General features: G+C 43.5%; 1 protein-coding gene across 2 annotated transcripts in view; it reads right to left on the bottom strand.

Annotated features, from left to right (window-relative positions):
• The window catches only part of ATP8B1 (ATPase phospholipid transporting 8B1), an 88,053-nt gene extending 74,120 nt beyond the window's left edge, over positions 1-13,933 (bottom strand). For both annotated transcript variants that reach the window (XM_074995743.1, XM_074995744.1), the window contains exon 1: positions 13,772-13,933. The gene's annotated coding sequence lies outside the window, so the exon portion shown is untranslated. The remainder of the gene's footprint in view (positions 1-13,771) is intronic.
• Between the last annotated feature and the right edge of the window lie 1,140 nt (positions 13,934-15,073).

Raw genomic sequence — 15,073 nt, 5'->3', positions numbered from 1 at the left:
CACTTTTCTCCGCTGCTCTCCATTCAGGTGTGCAGGAAGCAGGTCACAGGAAGCCTGTGAATTTTTGATTGAATTGGAATTTTAATTTGAATTCTGCAGCACCCAGGCCTGCAAATATAGAGGGGTGGACAGGGCTGATAGTACAGCTGCCCTCCGCTATGCCAATCTCAGCAAAAGACGAGAGGCACGGGGAACCCGGGCAGGTTGGAAGAGATCTGAATTGTTACTGGGTACTCTGAATTCTGGGATGACACTTTACAGTCTGGGATACTAACGTGAAACACCCACAAGCAACCAGGGCTAAGGCACTGTGGGATAGGTACCCACAATGCACTGCTCCCGCTATCAAACTTTCACAGAGCAATGGACAGGTGGAAACTTGACCTGGAAAAAATGGTGGGTCAAATTTCAAGCAGGTTTGTGGACACAAATTCAAAGCCATAAGGATCTTAAAAAAAATCAAATTTATTAAAAATTGAATTTAACTTGTTGTGTTGACGTAGCATAAGTGAATTTGTTTGGTAAGATGTGCAGAATTTTAAGCCTGTCTGGAGCTTCTTTAACATAAAAAATTGGTTTGGAAATTTGGGAGAGCCAGGTGCATTTCCCTACTTCACCATTAGCTTCTTGTGTGACTCTGGGCAAGTCATTTATCCTTACTGTGTCTCAGCTCCCTTATAAAATGGATAAAACAGTATCCCTCCCAGGAATACTTTGGAGAGAAAGCAATTAATGATTGCATCTACAAAATGTAGTGAAAAAAATAGCATCCATGGACTCTGAATTTATAAAATTCTGGAGAAAGAGACTTGAGTTATCAAGGATTGTTCAATGTAGTGTTCGCTCAGTGCATAACCAGTATGGCTGGGTATATTAAAGTGATAGAAAAACCAATGTTGGAGAAAAGCTATTAAATAACACCCATTAATGAGACATGACAAAGCAGCAGAAATGTAGCACTTTAAAGACTAACAAAATTATTTATTTGGTTATGAGCTTTCATGGGACAGATCCACTTCATCAGATCAGCTTCATTTCCAATACAGACTGACATTTATAGGTGCAGAGGACCCTCCCCCCACCCCGAAAAAATGCAATAAAAACCTCACAAATCAAATAGGGTTGAAGGAAAGGTGTGAAAGGTGGGGGGATGTTAATTGTCCTGTCTGAGATAATTACAGGCACCAAAGGAAGAGAAGCAGTCCTTGTAGTGTGTGAGGTAGTTGATGTTTCTGTTTAACCTGTTAATGTATTGAATTTGAATATGTACTTAACTCACACACCTCTCACTGTAATCTGGTCAGCTACCATATTAGCTAAATCTCTAATCTGGTGGCTGACCTATGTAACTTTGTTCTCATTCAGTTATTTCCAATGTGGGGACAACTTATACCTCCAAATTAGCGGCACTGCCATGGGCACCCACATGTCCCACGAAAGCTCATCTCTGAATAAGTCAATAAGAAAATATAGCTACAACTGACAAGCAACAGGCATATAAAATAGATAACAAAAGCTAGAGTTAATTGAAAGGAGAATCATTAGAAGCTTGCTGTGTATCACCATCAGAAGCAAACCTATAATGAAGTTTTCATATTTCTTACACTTCCGGTAGTTGACAGTGGTCTGATCCAAAATGCAAATGCTACGTTCTCTACTACAAATCACTGAACAGCAGTGCACCTTTGACATTAAAAGTGCTAAATAGCTGGCATATCATGTACTTTACAAGCCAAGATGTCCTGGTATCTTTAAACATCTTCAACTTCAAAAGGAATGAATATGGAGCTTCCAAAATCTCAGTTAACAGTACTCACCCAAGACACAACATGCATTGGTGATCTAGAGCAGTGGTTTTGCTTGGCGGGGCTCCTCTTTGTTGTTTTTAAACACACATGGCCACCCAGCTCTGAAGGAAGAGCAGAGGCTGCTGGCTAAGCATCCAGCTCTGAAGTCAGTGTCGCATCAGCAGTTGCCCAGAAATCATGTAAAAAGTGATGTATTTGTTAAAAATTTCTTTTCACAGCATACTTAGCTCCTCATTGCCACTGTTACTTCCGTGCTGCTACTGCCACCCCAGGGGTGACAGGTGGAGCCCCAGCCCAGGTGAAGGTTGGGAGTGGGGGCTAAGCTACCCCTTGATGAGGGATTGAAGTGGGTAGGGGAGAAGAAGAGATAACAGCTGGACCCCTGCCACCTAGGATCCCCTTTATACCTGCCTCCCAGGTGGGCTTGGCCCTTCTGCACAAGTCCCAGCCACTTTAAGCCTGGCTGCCAAAGCTCTTAAATAAAGCACACACACCTCACACCTCCCTTTATAGCAATCCCATGCTTCCCTTGGGAGGCCTGCCCCGACGTTTGAAAACCGCTTACCTAAAAAAGATAACCCATAATGCAAACAGAACTTATGGGCTTGATGCCGAGTTTACTGGGCAAGTTTCTTAGGTCTGTGTTATGTAGAGTGTCAGATTTTAAGTGATCGTAACAGTTCCTTCTGGTCCTAAATTGCAGTAATTTATTTTTAACATGAACAATAAGGCAATCCAGTTAGGGAAAACCATGTGTACACACACAAGCAAGTCAAGATGTAGACAAATGGGAGAAAGTACAGAGAAAAGCAGCAAACAAGTTCTAGAAAACATGACTTATGAGGGAATATTAGAAAAAACTGGTTAACTTAATTTGGAGAAAAGAAAACTGAGTGCGGACATGATAATGGTTTTCAAGTACAAAAAAGGTTGTTAAAAGAAGGAAGGCAAATTGTTCTCCTTGACATCTGAGGACAGAATAAGTAGTAGTGGTCTAAAATTGTCCATTTTAGCTGCCCTTCATACATAATAAACTTCCTGTCAGCGTGGTTAAGGACTGGAATATATTACCTATGAAGTTGTGGAATTTCGTTTGTTACTGATTTTTTAAGAACAGGTTAGACAAAAAAATTTGTAAGGGATGCTCTAAAGAGAATGCTTAGTCCTGCCATGCAGACAGGGTACTGGACAAGATCATCTTTCAAGGCCCCTTCTGCTTCTATGATTGCGTGGAATCCATTTTCTATTATCCAAAGCAATAAAAAAACAAAAACCTACTTTTGACATAAATAAAATACACATTACATTCCGCTATCAAGTCAGAAATTACAACTAAGCATATTTAAATTACTACTAACAGTGTTTTGTTTGAGTGCTAATCTTTTTCTGTAATTAAAGAAAAAGAGATTCACTTCATATTATGAAATTGTTTTTGACTGCATTTCAGAGCAACACCACCACACATAATGAACGGTGCACTCCTTAAGTAGTCTCATTCTCCTTGTTTAGTCCAAGTATCCATTAGCATTCAGACACTACATCTTTGGACCAAACATATCAAGCTTTTGGAAATATTACATCATCCCTCTACGATGCCTGTTTTTAAATAAATACTGTCAAATACAGATGCCACCTAACCACTCAGGCCCTGTCTATCTTAGGGTGATGGCCTGTAGTAGGGTACACATCCACAGCTATGTGAATAACGTACCTGAAATCAACACACTTAGGTCTGCTTATGGTGGTACCGTCACAGCAGTAACCTGACAGCTGACACTCTCCCTTGGACTTGATTTACTTTTCTTGTTTTGGTGGAGTACTGGAGTCAACAGGAGACTGTTCAGCTGTTATCTGCACCAGATGCAACAAATCAACCCTCTACTGAATCAATTGCTGCCCATCAATCCACTGGATAGCAAAGACGTCCTCATAACTTGCTCTGTTCTCTGGGAAAACACCACCAGGCAATGCTTGAAAGTTAGATACCCATCCTGAAATTAATTCAGACATCCTGTCATTAAAAAACTTTGAGGAGCTGTCAAGTAATAGTTAAATAACGGACGATCTGAATATATCCAGTATTCTTAAAGAAAGGGTACAGAGCGTAGAAGTTGAGAGAGGGCAACTAACACTGATCCATTGCTTCAAATCAGGTTCTTCCACATTGTGGAGAAAGATGTTAGGGAACCTCCCCTACTTCAAAAATCAGACCTCTCCGAGCACCACTTTCATTGGGGTAACTCAAAGGTATCCAGAAGTTTAATCAAGGGTAAATACAATTAAATAGAGTTTACCCTCCTTCTCACCAAGGCAGAAGTACAAAATAACCAGCTCACAGGCAGGATGCAGTTTGCCAGGGTTAGCCCCTGGCAGGCCACCACCACTGTACTGATCTGTGCCTATGCAGATGTGTGTGCTTGCAGCTCCAGCTGGTTGCAGATCACCATTTCCAGACAATGTGAGCTGGGTGAAGTGGTGTCCCAGTCTATGCCACCTCCCACAGTTCTGGATGGTGATTCACAGCCAACAGGTGCTGCAAGCACCTCTACCTAACAGCTGCACAGGTGACTAAAGCAACGGCAGTCCACACAAGGCTAACCCTAGCAAACTGCCTCCATCTTATTGCTTACCCCTGCATAGGAGAACTGGAAGTTTAGTTAACCCACTTCCTTTCCCCCTACCACAGTGAATGTCTCTCTAATATATTGACAGGGTCAGAATACTACAACACTAAATTTGTGACTTGTCAGCTTGTGCATCCCAAAAATGTGACCTGGAACTACGAGTCAAAAAGAAGGCAATTGACTGCCACAGGTGTATTTAATAACTGCACTTATATGCCACTGATTTCCATCCAATCTTTTATTTAGTCAGCCCACAGATGTCTATCGCTGTTCTGATTTTTTTTTTCCTTGCCAGAAATCCTTGAATGGGGTTTACCCATACTCTCAATTCTAGTAAACCGGTAGGATTTTCAGATCAAATATTGAGGGCCATTTAAAACTACATACAAAAAATTAGAGAGACCTGTAAAGTGTGTCATTATAGGATGGCTGTGGAGGACAAAGAAAAGGTAAGATTACGTATTGTGACAAAGTCCCTTGTCAGCCTCTGTGGGTCCCTGCGCTTCCTGACGGATCTGAGCTGCCTCAGAGACTCACGGAGGCCCGCCTTTTGCCCAGGCCCTTCCAAAGGCAGGGGTCTCCACTTAGCGAGCCACCCTCATCATCGGCAGGACCAGTACAGGGAGAATACCAGTCCCCTTGCAGGCCCACGCCTGCTCCAGTAAAGTGATCCCTCGGGGGAAGGGTGGGGGGAGTCCAGACCCACCCTCTACCCTGGATTCCGGGCCAGGGTCCCTATGAGAACAAGAGGCAACTGGCAGGACCTTTACCCCTGCCCCAAAGTAGTAGCCTCACCCTGGGCCACTTTGCCCACCATTTCCCCGTGGTACTTTTCACTGTGCTCCTGCTGTCACTCTGCTCCTCTGGTGCACCTCCCAAAACCTTCCCCCTGCTACCAGATGGGGAGCCTTTTATAGGGAGCACAGGGCCCGATACCTAATAAGGCCCCAGCTGCCTGACCTAATTGGGCCTATTCAAGGAATAAGAATGCATTAGCCCACCAGCCGGCATATGTTCCTTCTAGAAGGCTCCTGCAGCTACCAGGCAGCTGTCTGCCACAATATGCAGTGGCCAATGTTCCCTCTCATCTTTTCCATCCACATGCAGAATAAATTTTTGTGCACTGAGACATGTACAAATGTGCGTCACCACTAGAATCATCAAACCCAGCTCTAGGTGCTTTGCTAATCAGCTGGGTGGCTGCACAACTGCACAGCTTACAGGGAACACTGACTATGACTCTTTTATGTTACGTGTGTTTCCCTTCATTCCTTCAACTGCTTTCCTTCTACTGTACAGACTGACTGGGCTCTTGGGGGGTGACAGTTAATTTATGCATTTTTTTCCTGTACTGCCCGATTGTGAGTTTCTTGCTCCCTTATGCCATTACTTGTGTCTTTGTATTGTTTCTACTCTATGCCATCCTGTTCAGCACTTAATTTATTGCCAAGGACAATCACATGCAGGAAACTTGCTCGAGTTCTCTGAATCAGGTAAGACAGAAAACAGCAAAAAGTTATATTTTAAAGTAAGGATGTCAATTAATTGCAGTTATCACATACGCGTCACTGAAAATTTAATAAAATTCATCACGATTAATCACTGTTTTAATCTCACTATTAAAATACCAATTGCAATTTACTAAATATTTTAGATGTTTTTCTACATTTTAAAATATATTACTTCAGTTACAATAATACAAAGTGCACACTACTCACTTTTTATTACTTCCATTACAAACGTTTCCACTGTAAAAAAAATTATAAAAGAAATAGCATATTTCACTTATCTCATACCAAGTACTGTAGTGCACTGTCTTTATTGGGAAAATAAAACTTACAAATGTATATTTTTGATACCTATCAGCACTTAAATAAAACAATACAAAACTTCAGTGCCTACTAGTGCACTCAGTCCTACTTCTTGTCCTGTCAATTGCTAAGACAAACAAAACAAAAAGCAGTCAAGTAGCACGTTAAAGACTTGCCAAATAGTTATCTGGTGAGCTTTCATGGGACAGACCCACTTCTTCAGACCATAGCCATACCAGAACAGATTGTTGGTATGGCTATGGTCTGAAGAAGTGGGTCTGTCCCATGAAAGCTCACCAGATAAATTATTTTGCAAGTCTTTAAAGTGCTACTTGACTGCTTTTTGTTTTGATAGTATCTAGACTAGCAGGGCTCCCTCTCTGTTACTAAGGCAAACAAGTTTGTTTATATTTACTGAAGACAATGCTGCCTGTTTCTCTTTCACAATATCACCAAAAATTGAAAACAGGTGTTTGCATGGAACTTTTTTATCTGGCATTGGCATGTAAAAAAAATACCTTGTAATTATGATAATCTTTCATATGACTACTCATGATTCAACCACCATTCCAGAAGATATGCTTCAATGTCGATGACACTCATTTAAAAAATAATGCATTAATTACCTTTCTGACTGAACTCTCTGGAGGAAAACTGTATGCCTCCACCTCCATTTTACCCACACTCTGCCATACCTTTCATGTTATAGCAGGCCTGCTGATGGGGGGGAGGGGCAAAGCGGGGCAATTGCCCCCAGGCCTAGTGTTTCAAAGGGGCCCAAAGCTCTGGCCGCTGTCCTGCTGCAACTTTGACAGCAGCAGTGGCTGGAACTCCAGGCCCCTTTGAAATGCCACAGCAGCCTGGCTCCAGCTGCATGCAGCTGTGAGGGAGTAAGGGTGGAAGGGGAAAGCGCTGCAGTCCAAACAGTGCTGAGGGCTAGCTGTCCTGGGGCCCTACTCCTTCCAGGTGCAGAGCTGGAACCCTCCCATACCTTGATCCGGGGCCTGCTGCGGCTGTCAGGCCACTGTGTTATAGCAGTCTCAGATAATGACCCGACACATTGACAAAACTCGAAGTGTCTTAAAATGAACAATCTGCAACAAAAGGTACTAGTGTGAGATTTCTAAAGACGATTATAACACCTGAACCAAGGTTTAAGAATCTGAAGTACCACTCAAAATCTAAGACAGAGATGGTGTAAAGCATGCAGTCAAAAGTCTTAAAAGACCACCACTCCAATGGGCAAACTGTAGAGCCCAACTCACCAAAGAAGAAAATCAACCTTCTGCTGGTGCCATGTGACTAAGGTGATGAAAATAAACATACGTCAGTCCACATTGCTTTGGATTGCTGTCCTTTGAAGTGGTGGTTCTAGCACGAAGGGACACATGAATCGTCAGAGCATTTGGCATACAAATCTGTTGCCATGCCAGCTACAACAGTGCCACGCAAATAGCTGTTCTCACTTTCAGGTGACACTGTGGGCAAGATGACGACAGTACTGTCTCTTGCAAATTGTAACCAAACTTGTTTTTGTGAGTGATTGGCTGAACAAGAAAGAGGACTGAGTGGACTTGTAAACTCTTAAGTTTTTCATTGCTTTATTTTTGAATTAAGTTTTCTTTGTACGTAATCTTAAATTTGTAAGTTCAACTCTCATGAACTGATTGCACTGCAGAACTTGTACTAGGTGAATTGAAAAAAAATTTTTTTGCAGTGCAAATATTTGTAAACGTAATAAAAAATATAAATATAAGGTGAGCACAATACATTTTGTTTCTGTGTGGTAACTGAAATCAATGTAAAAAAACCAACAAAGTATTAGAATACTATTTACTGTTTAACAGTGCAATTAACCACATAATCAAAATTAAAAAAATTTTAATCACTTTACAGCCCTATTTTAAAGTCCAATAACCAACTCTGCAAAATACTCTCTTTCATTAGAAAAGTTTTACAAGTGTCCTAAGGAGTTAATCTCAGAACAATTGGCAGGTAGTAGTTGTACATCTGCGGGCTGTGGATCACACTAATTCCTCTCCATAGCCCTAAGGAGGTAAGTAATAAAGACTTCTTTACATCTGACAGAAAGAGAAACATCAATGGAAGGGTTAGGAGATTTGCCCAAGGCCACAATACAGTCGGAAAGGAGATTAGCATTCAGAAGTTGCTGGCATTGTGTTTTACTTAAACAGGTAGAAACAGACTTTCCCATTTAGCACATGCTGATTAAATTAAAAACAGCCAAAGATACAGATTGGAAACCCTTATGATTCCAAAATTAGAATTTAAACTTACAGCAAACTGCATAATCAGACCTAGCACAACTAACATGCCGTAAAAATAAAGGCTGCGTAACTACAGTTTAAAAAAAAAAAAAAAAAAAAAAAGCAAAATGAATTCAGGCTAATTTGACTAGCAGGCTAACGCATGAAGCAAGCAAGTGGTTCATTCAATTTAGTATTGCAAACTGCAAGACTGAGGACCAGAATACTCACAAGAAGTCTCACAAGGGAGAACAAGAGATCAGTTCAAAAGTTACTGAAATGTTTAGCTCAAATTAAAAGACAAAAAAGGAAGGATGAGGGGTTTGGGACATAGGTCTAGAAGTATAAATTACTCTACCACCACAGAAGTGCCCAATATTTTACTGCTAATGGAATCGGCCTTCAATCTCTGCTGTATTTCAGTCTCAGACAGATTCCGAATGACTAAATCATGTTTACCATAAGCATGAATTATGATTTCTTTTAAACAAAAAACACAAACCACCATCGACCATGATTTTACACTTTATAACTTGACACTCTACCTCAAATCAAAAGGTAAGTTTCCATGTTTTAATAAGATGATGCACAGGATTTACAGGAGGAACTAGTTAGCGAGCAGTTCACTTGGTTTGTACTTGAATATTTTTCTCATACACTTTGCTGTGAATATGTTTCTTGTTCAGCAGGTGGTGGTCATAAATCAGTGTCACAGAAGTTCCTGGTACTACCTCTAGGAAGCTACTTACACAGCCTTTTTAAAACACAAAGCAGTCAAGTAGCACTTTAAAGACTAGCAAAATAGTTTATTAGGTGAGCTTTCATGGGACATACCCACTTCTTCAGACCATATCCAGACCAGAACAGACTCAATATTTAAGACACAGAGAACCAAAAACAGTAAGCAAGGAGGACAAATCAGAAAAAGATGATAATCAAGGTGAGCAAATCAGAGAGTGGAGGGGTGGGGGGGAAGGATCAAGAATTAGACTAAGTATGCAGATGAGCCCCTTTAGTGACTCAAAGTTCACATCACGATTTAAACCATGTGTTAATGTGCCGAATTTGAATATAAATGTCAGTTCGTCCACTTCCCTTTCTACAAGGGAGCGATAATTTCTCTTCAGTAACACACATACCTTGAGGTCATTGACAGAATGCCCAATTCCATTAAAATGTTGACTAACTGGTTTGTGGATCTGGAGTGTTTTGATGTCTGTTTTGTGCCCGTTGACCCTTTGTCTAAGGGAGTTAGAAGTCTGTCCAACATACAAAGCATCTGGGCATTGTTGGCAAATGAAGGCATATATGATGTTAGTAGAGGAGCATGAGAAAGTGCCTGTGATTCTGTGAGTAACCTGGTTAGGTCCAGTGATGGTATCTCCAGAGAAGATATGTGGACAAAGCTGGCAGCGGGCTTTGTTGCAGGGAAAGATTCCAGGACTGGTGTTCCTGGGGTATAGACTGTGGCTGTTAGTAAGGATCCTCATAAGGTTGGGAGGTTGTCTGTAGGAGAGAACAGGCATGTCACCCAGGGCCTTCTGGAGCATAGCATCCTGATTAAGAATAGGTTGTAGGTCTTTAATAATTCATTGCAGTGGTCTGAGTTGGGGGCTGTAAGTGATGACCAGTGGTGTTCTGTTCTTGGCTTTTTTGGGCTGATCTTGGAGTAGCTGGTTTCTGGGTATGTGTCTGGCCCTGTCGATTTGTTTTTTCACTTCTCCTGGTGGGTAATTCAGGTTTACGAGTATTTGGTAAAGTTCTTGTAGTTTTTGGTCTCTGTCAGTTGGATCAGAGCAAATGAGATTATATCTAAGAGCTTGACTGTAAACAATGGATCTAGTCACATGTGCAGGATGGAAACTAGAAGGGTGTAGATAAGTATAGCGATCAGTATGTTTTCGGTACAGTGTGGTACTGATCAGGCCATCCTTGATTAGTACTGTAGCGTCCAGGAAATGTATCTCTTGCATGTAAGACCTACAACCTATTCTTAATCAGGATGCTACACTCCAGAAGGCCCTGGGTGACATGCCTGTTGTCTCCTACAGACAACCTCCCAACCTCATGAGGATCCTTACTAACAGCCACAGTCTATACCCCAGGAACACCAGTCCTGGAAACTTTCCCTGCAACAAAGCCCGCTGCCAGCTTTGTCCACATATCTTCTCTGGAAATACCATCACTGGACCTAACCAGGTCACTCACAGAATCACGGGCACTTTCTCATGCTCCTCTACTAACATCATATATGCCATCATGTGCCAACAATGCCCAGATGCTTTGTATATTAGACTGACTTCTAACTCCCTTAGACAAAGGGTCAACGGGCACAAAACAGACATTAAAACACTCCAGATCCACAAACCAGTTAGTCAACATTTTAATGGAATGGGGCATTCTGTCAATGACCTCAAGGTATGTGTGTTACTGAAAAGAAATTATCGCTCCTTTGCGGAAAGGGAAGTGGACGAACTGACATTTATATTCAAATTCGGAACATTAACACATGGTTTAAATCGTGATGTGAACTTTGAGTCACTAAAGGGGCTCATCTGCATACTTAATCTAATTCTTGATCCTTCCCCCCCCACCCCTCCACTCTCTGATTTGCTCACCTTGATTATCATCTTTTTCTGATTTGTCCTCCTTGCTTACTGTTTTTGGTTCTCTGTGTCTTAAATATTGAGTCTGTTCTGGTCTGGATATGGTCTGAAGAAGTGGGTCTGTCCCATGAAACCTCACCTAAAACTATTTTGCTAGTCTTTAAAGTGCTACTTGACTGCTTTTTGTTTTGATAGTGTATAGACTAGCATGGCTTACTCTCTGTTACTATTCAGCCCTTTTAAAGTGTATTATCTGAGCTGTTTCACTTCCTAAATACCTCTAGCATACTCCAAATAAAAAGTTAAGATACTGTTTCAGTAACTAGTCTGATTAAGCAATTCTATTAGAACGTTTCAGAGAAAAAAAAAGCTAGAGTTCGGGGAAAATTTTAAATCTTACTAGGTAATAGACATGTAGTAGGAAATGTGAACCACTGTGATAATTAAGAAAAAACAGAAGAATTAGGCATAATTTTCTTGCTCCTCTACTACATAACACCTTCCAGATAGTGACAAACCTCTTGGATGATATACTTAAGCAAGTTTTATTCATGATTATAAATGCTCCTTAATAAGCACCAGCTTCACTACTTTAGAAAACTGTGTAAAAGTGATTGATTAACTCATACCTGCAAGATAAAGTGCCACAATTTTTCTCAGAACTTACAGCGCCCAGTGCTCTTTGTCAGCCCAGCATCACCACAAGTAAGATACACCAACCAATTAAGTGTTCCCTAAAATATAGTAAGGAGTTGCTTTTCTCCTTAGAGTTTGAACTTATACTTCTACGTTCCCTTTACTCTGTACTTTATTGAGTCTTTCAGGTAAGAATTACCTGCCTACTTCTGTACAGCACAAAATTGCATTGTTGACACTTAAAATGAACTAACACTTTTTGTAAAAAAGTGAAATATACCACATTTGTGACCCACAGAAAAAAGTTTCCATGAACCCAATCAACAGATTCACACAAAAAGATGTCACCCTTCCATTAAACTATTTTTTCCTGCAATGATGTGCTATAGTTATCATATTAGAACATATGCCTTAGCCCAAAATTCACATAATATTTAAGCATTTATATAACCTTCACATTTGGTCAAAATATTAAACACTGTTACTCCAAATTTTCTCATTCCCTTGACTGAATAAAAAAAATAGTTGCTTAGCTGACTTAAGAATTAATACACTACAGCATTTTTCCCTTTGTTACGCTGTTGTGCTTTGTATAAAGTCGCGTAGATCAAAATTGTTGCAGTCACAATGGAATCAGGCAGTCAAATTAAAAAAAAAGCAAACTTTACTACAAGGAGCACAAGGCGGCGAGAGGATTTTTCCCCTTTAAAAAAAATGTAATGGAGCATATACAGTGACATAGAAACAAACAAACTCTGGAGTCAAAGCAGGTGCATCATAATTTGCCTTTGTCCACCCTATCCAGGGCGGAGAATGACGTGCATTTCTCTATTGTGCTGACAGACGGGGATCGAAAAGACGTTTGAAAACAAACACCAGTAGGTTTGGCATTTTTTATTTCCTGCATCGGCTTAAGCAACAGATCAATGCAATGAGCTTCTCCGCCGAGTTAACGTTTACTTTACAAATGTGATCATTCTGAACCTGAATCAGACTTGGTGCACTGGTCATTTATACAGGCACAAACTTTTAAGAGAGGAGGCTGCAGCTTCGCAAAGAAGCTAGCAGTCCTGCAGCACCTTTAAGAGTAAATAAATTTTGCTAGTCTTTAACGTGCTGCAGGACTGCTTGTTTTTCTAAGACATTAGCAAATACCAGGGGGAAAAACAGGTATTTTTGCTTTATGCTAGGTGAGCTCTAATGATATGATTTAGCTAGGGTTACCATATAAAAGAGAACACCTCTGGCAGCGAGCGTATCAGTATCTACCTTGTATTCATGTGTTACAGTATGTATGGTACATTAACGCAGGGTGAGTTGGTAGATACCAATAGGGATACGCTCCCACTCAGGGACGGCCTCTTTTCTGAGGTCAGACATGGTGACCCTAACTGCACATTAGCTCTCTAGCTCAAGTCACTTTACGAAGCGCTCCCAGCCCTCCCGTGCGGGTTAGCTGCGGCAGCTGCCGGTGACTGGCGCACACGCCCGGAGAGCTGCAGGCTGAAGGGTGACAGCCCCTCGCACGCTCAGGCTGGCCGGGACCGGTCTGGATTCCTGGGGATGAGCTACAAGAACCTGTTCCGCCTTCTCTAGCGGCGGCTCTGGGGGTGGGCTGGGCTCGGGCAAGTCCTACCCGGCTCTGGGCAAGCCACGGGGACAGCGCCCGGAGCCCTCGAACCCCAGCGCACACGCGGAGCCTGGCTGGGAATGAGCCCAGCGGGGGTGGGGGGCAGCAGCGCCCCCCGGCGCCCCCTGAAGCGAGCCAGGCCACGGGCCGGGCCGGGCACGCGAGTCACTACGCCCCGACAGCAGCCAGCCCTGCCAGCAGAGCGGCGCTAGCGCACGGCGCTCCCCGGGCACAGCCGCTACGGGCTTGCGAGGAAACGGCTGTTTAACCCCCAGCCCCGTAGGGGGACCCGTCCTCCAGCCCCACACCCCGCCTCCAGAGCCGGGGGGAAGGGACGCGCCGCCTCTGTCGCCCCCCGTGGGGAGCGCCCCGCCTCCGCCGCCCCTCACCTCTGGCTGCGAGTCGGGCCGCGGCCGCTTCCCGCCCGACACCTGCCCGCTCACCGCGGCACGCCAGCACCTCTGCCGGCCCTCCTGCCAATGGCGCTCGGCGAGCAGGCTCCGGACTCGCCCAACAAGTTCTTCAACTCAGCACACGGGGCCTGGCGGCTGCGGCGGCAAGAACATGAAGGCGGGGGCGCGGGGTGTTTGCTCGCTTGGGCTCATCCTTTGGGGCGGGGCGGGGACCCACCTCTGCCGCCGCTGCCCTAAGCCCTGCCCCTAGCCTGGGGGAAGCCCACGTGGTGCCCAGGTAATAGCGGCCACCGGAGCGAGCAGGCGTCCTGCCCCTTTATCCGGGCCCGCAGCTGGGGAGCGGCCTGCGCTCCGGTTACGCTCCGGCGAGCGCTCCCTCTGCGGGGGCAGCAGAGCCGTGTCCGCTCGTCCAGTGCCCACCTGCCTCCCCGCTCCCGGAGGCCTTGGCGTGTTGTTGTTATTGTTCCAGGCTCCCCGGCGGCGCCGTGCGCAGCTTGGCTGTGGGCCCTGCTTGGAAGGAAATGTTTGGGGGCCATGGTCATCAGTCTCTCCCTCTGCCTAATTCGGGGCTTTCTTTAGGTGGGCTCTGGCTTGTCCTGTTCCCCTGTGAAAGAAGGGGAACTCCACCCCCGGCTGTCTTTCACACCGTGTTTGTGGGCTTTGGCCTCTAGTTATCCGGGGGAGGGGGCAAGGGGTTTGTTTGGCTTTGTTCGTTTTGGAGATTCAGTGAGACTTGTGTTAAAAGGCCATATCCGTTTGCTGTTAAACCCAATTCCCTGCAACCGGGAAATCGTAGTTTCCTTTGAAAGCGCTGTGCTTGAAAGTGGTTCGGGTACAAAGAGTGTAGGCTGAGCAAAGAGTGCAATGCAGTTGTGTCCTGATTTCTCCTGTGCCCTGGGTCACTACTCTCACAGGTGGTAGACATTTGACTGTTAATGGTGACGTGCAAAGAAGAATTGATGGGGTTTTATGTCTCCATAATAGCTTCAGAAGCCACAGATTAACTTTTTGAAAAAGTATTTTATCCACCTGGTTTTTTTCTTAGAAATGTGTCTTCCCTGCTTTTGTCCTCAGACTTCAGAAATAATAGTACTTCCCTACATTAATGGGATATTGTGAACATAAACCATTAAAGGTGTTTGGATGCTCAGATGCTGCTAAAGTGGGAACTTTATTGAAACCCAACAAGTGTTAAACAATCTGTATAAAATTTGCTTCCTTTCACACTTAGTCAGAGGGCACTTCCTCATTGTTTGCAATGATGTCACAGTTTCACTG

Source organism: Carettochelys insculpta, chromosome 5, assembly GCF_033958435.1.
Source record: "Carettochelys insculpta isolate YL-2023 chromosome 5, ASM3395843v1, whole genome shotgun sequence".
Taxonomy (NCBI): domain Eukaryota; kingdom Metazoa; phylum Chordata; order Testudines; family Carettochelyidae; genus Carettochelys; species Carettochelys insculpta.
Note: the sequence above shows the minus strand (reverse complement) of the source record. Positions and strands in the feature narration are given on the sequence as shown.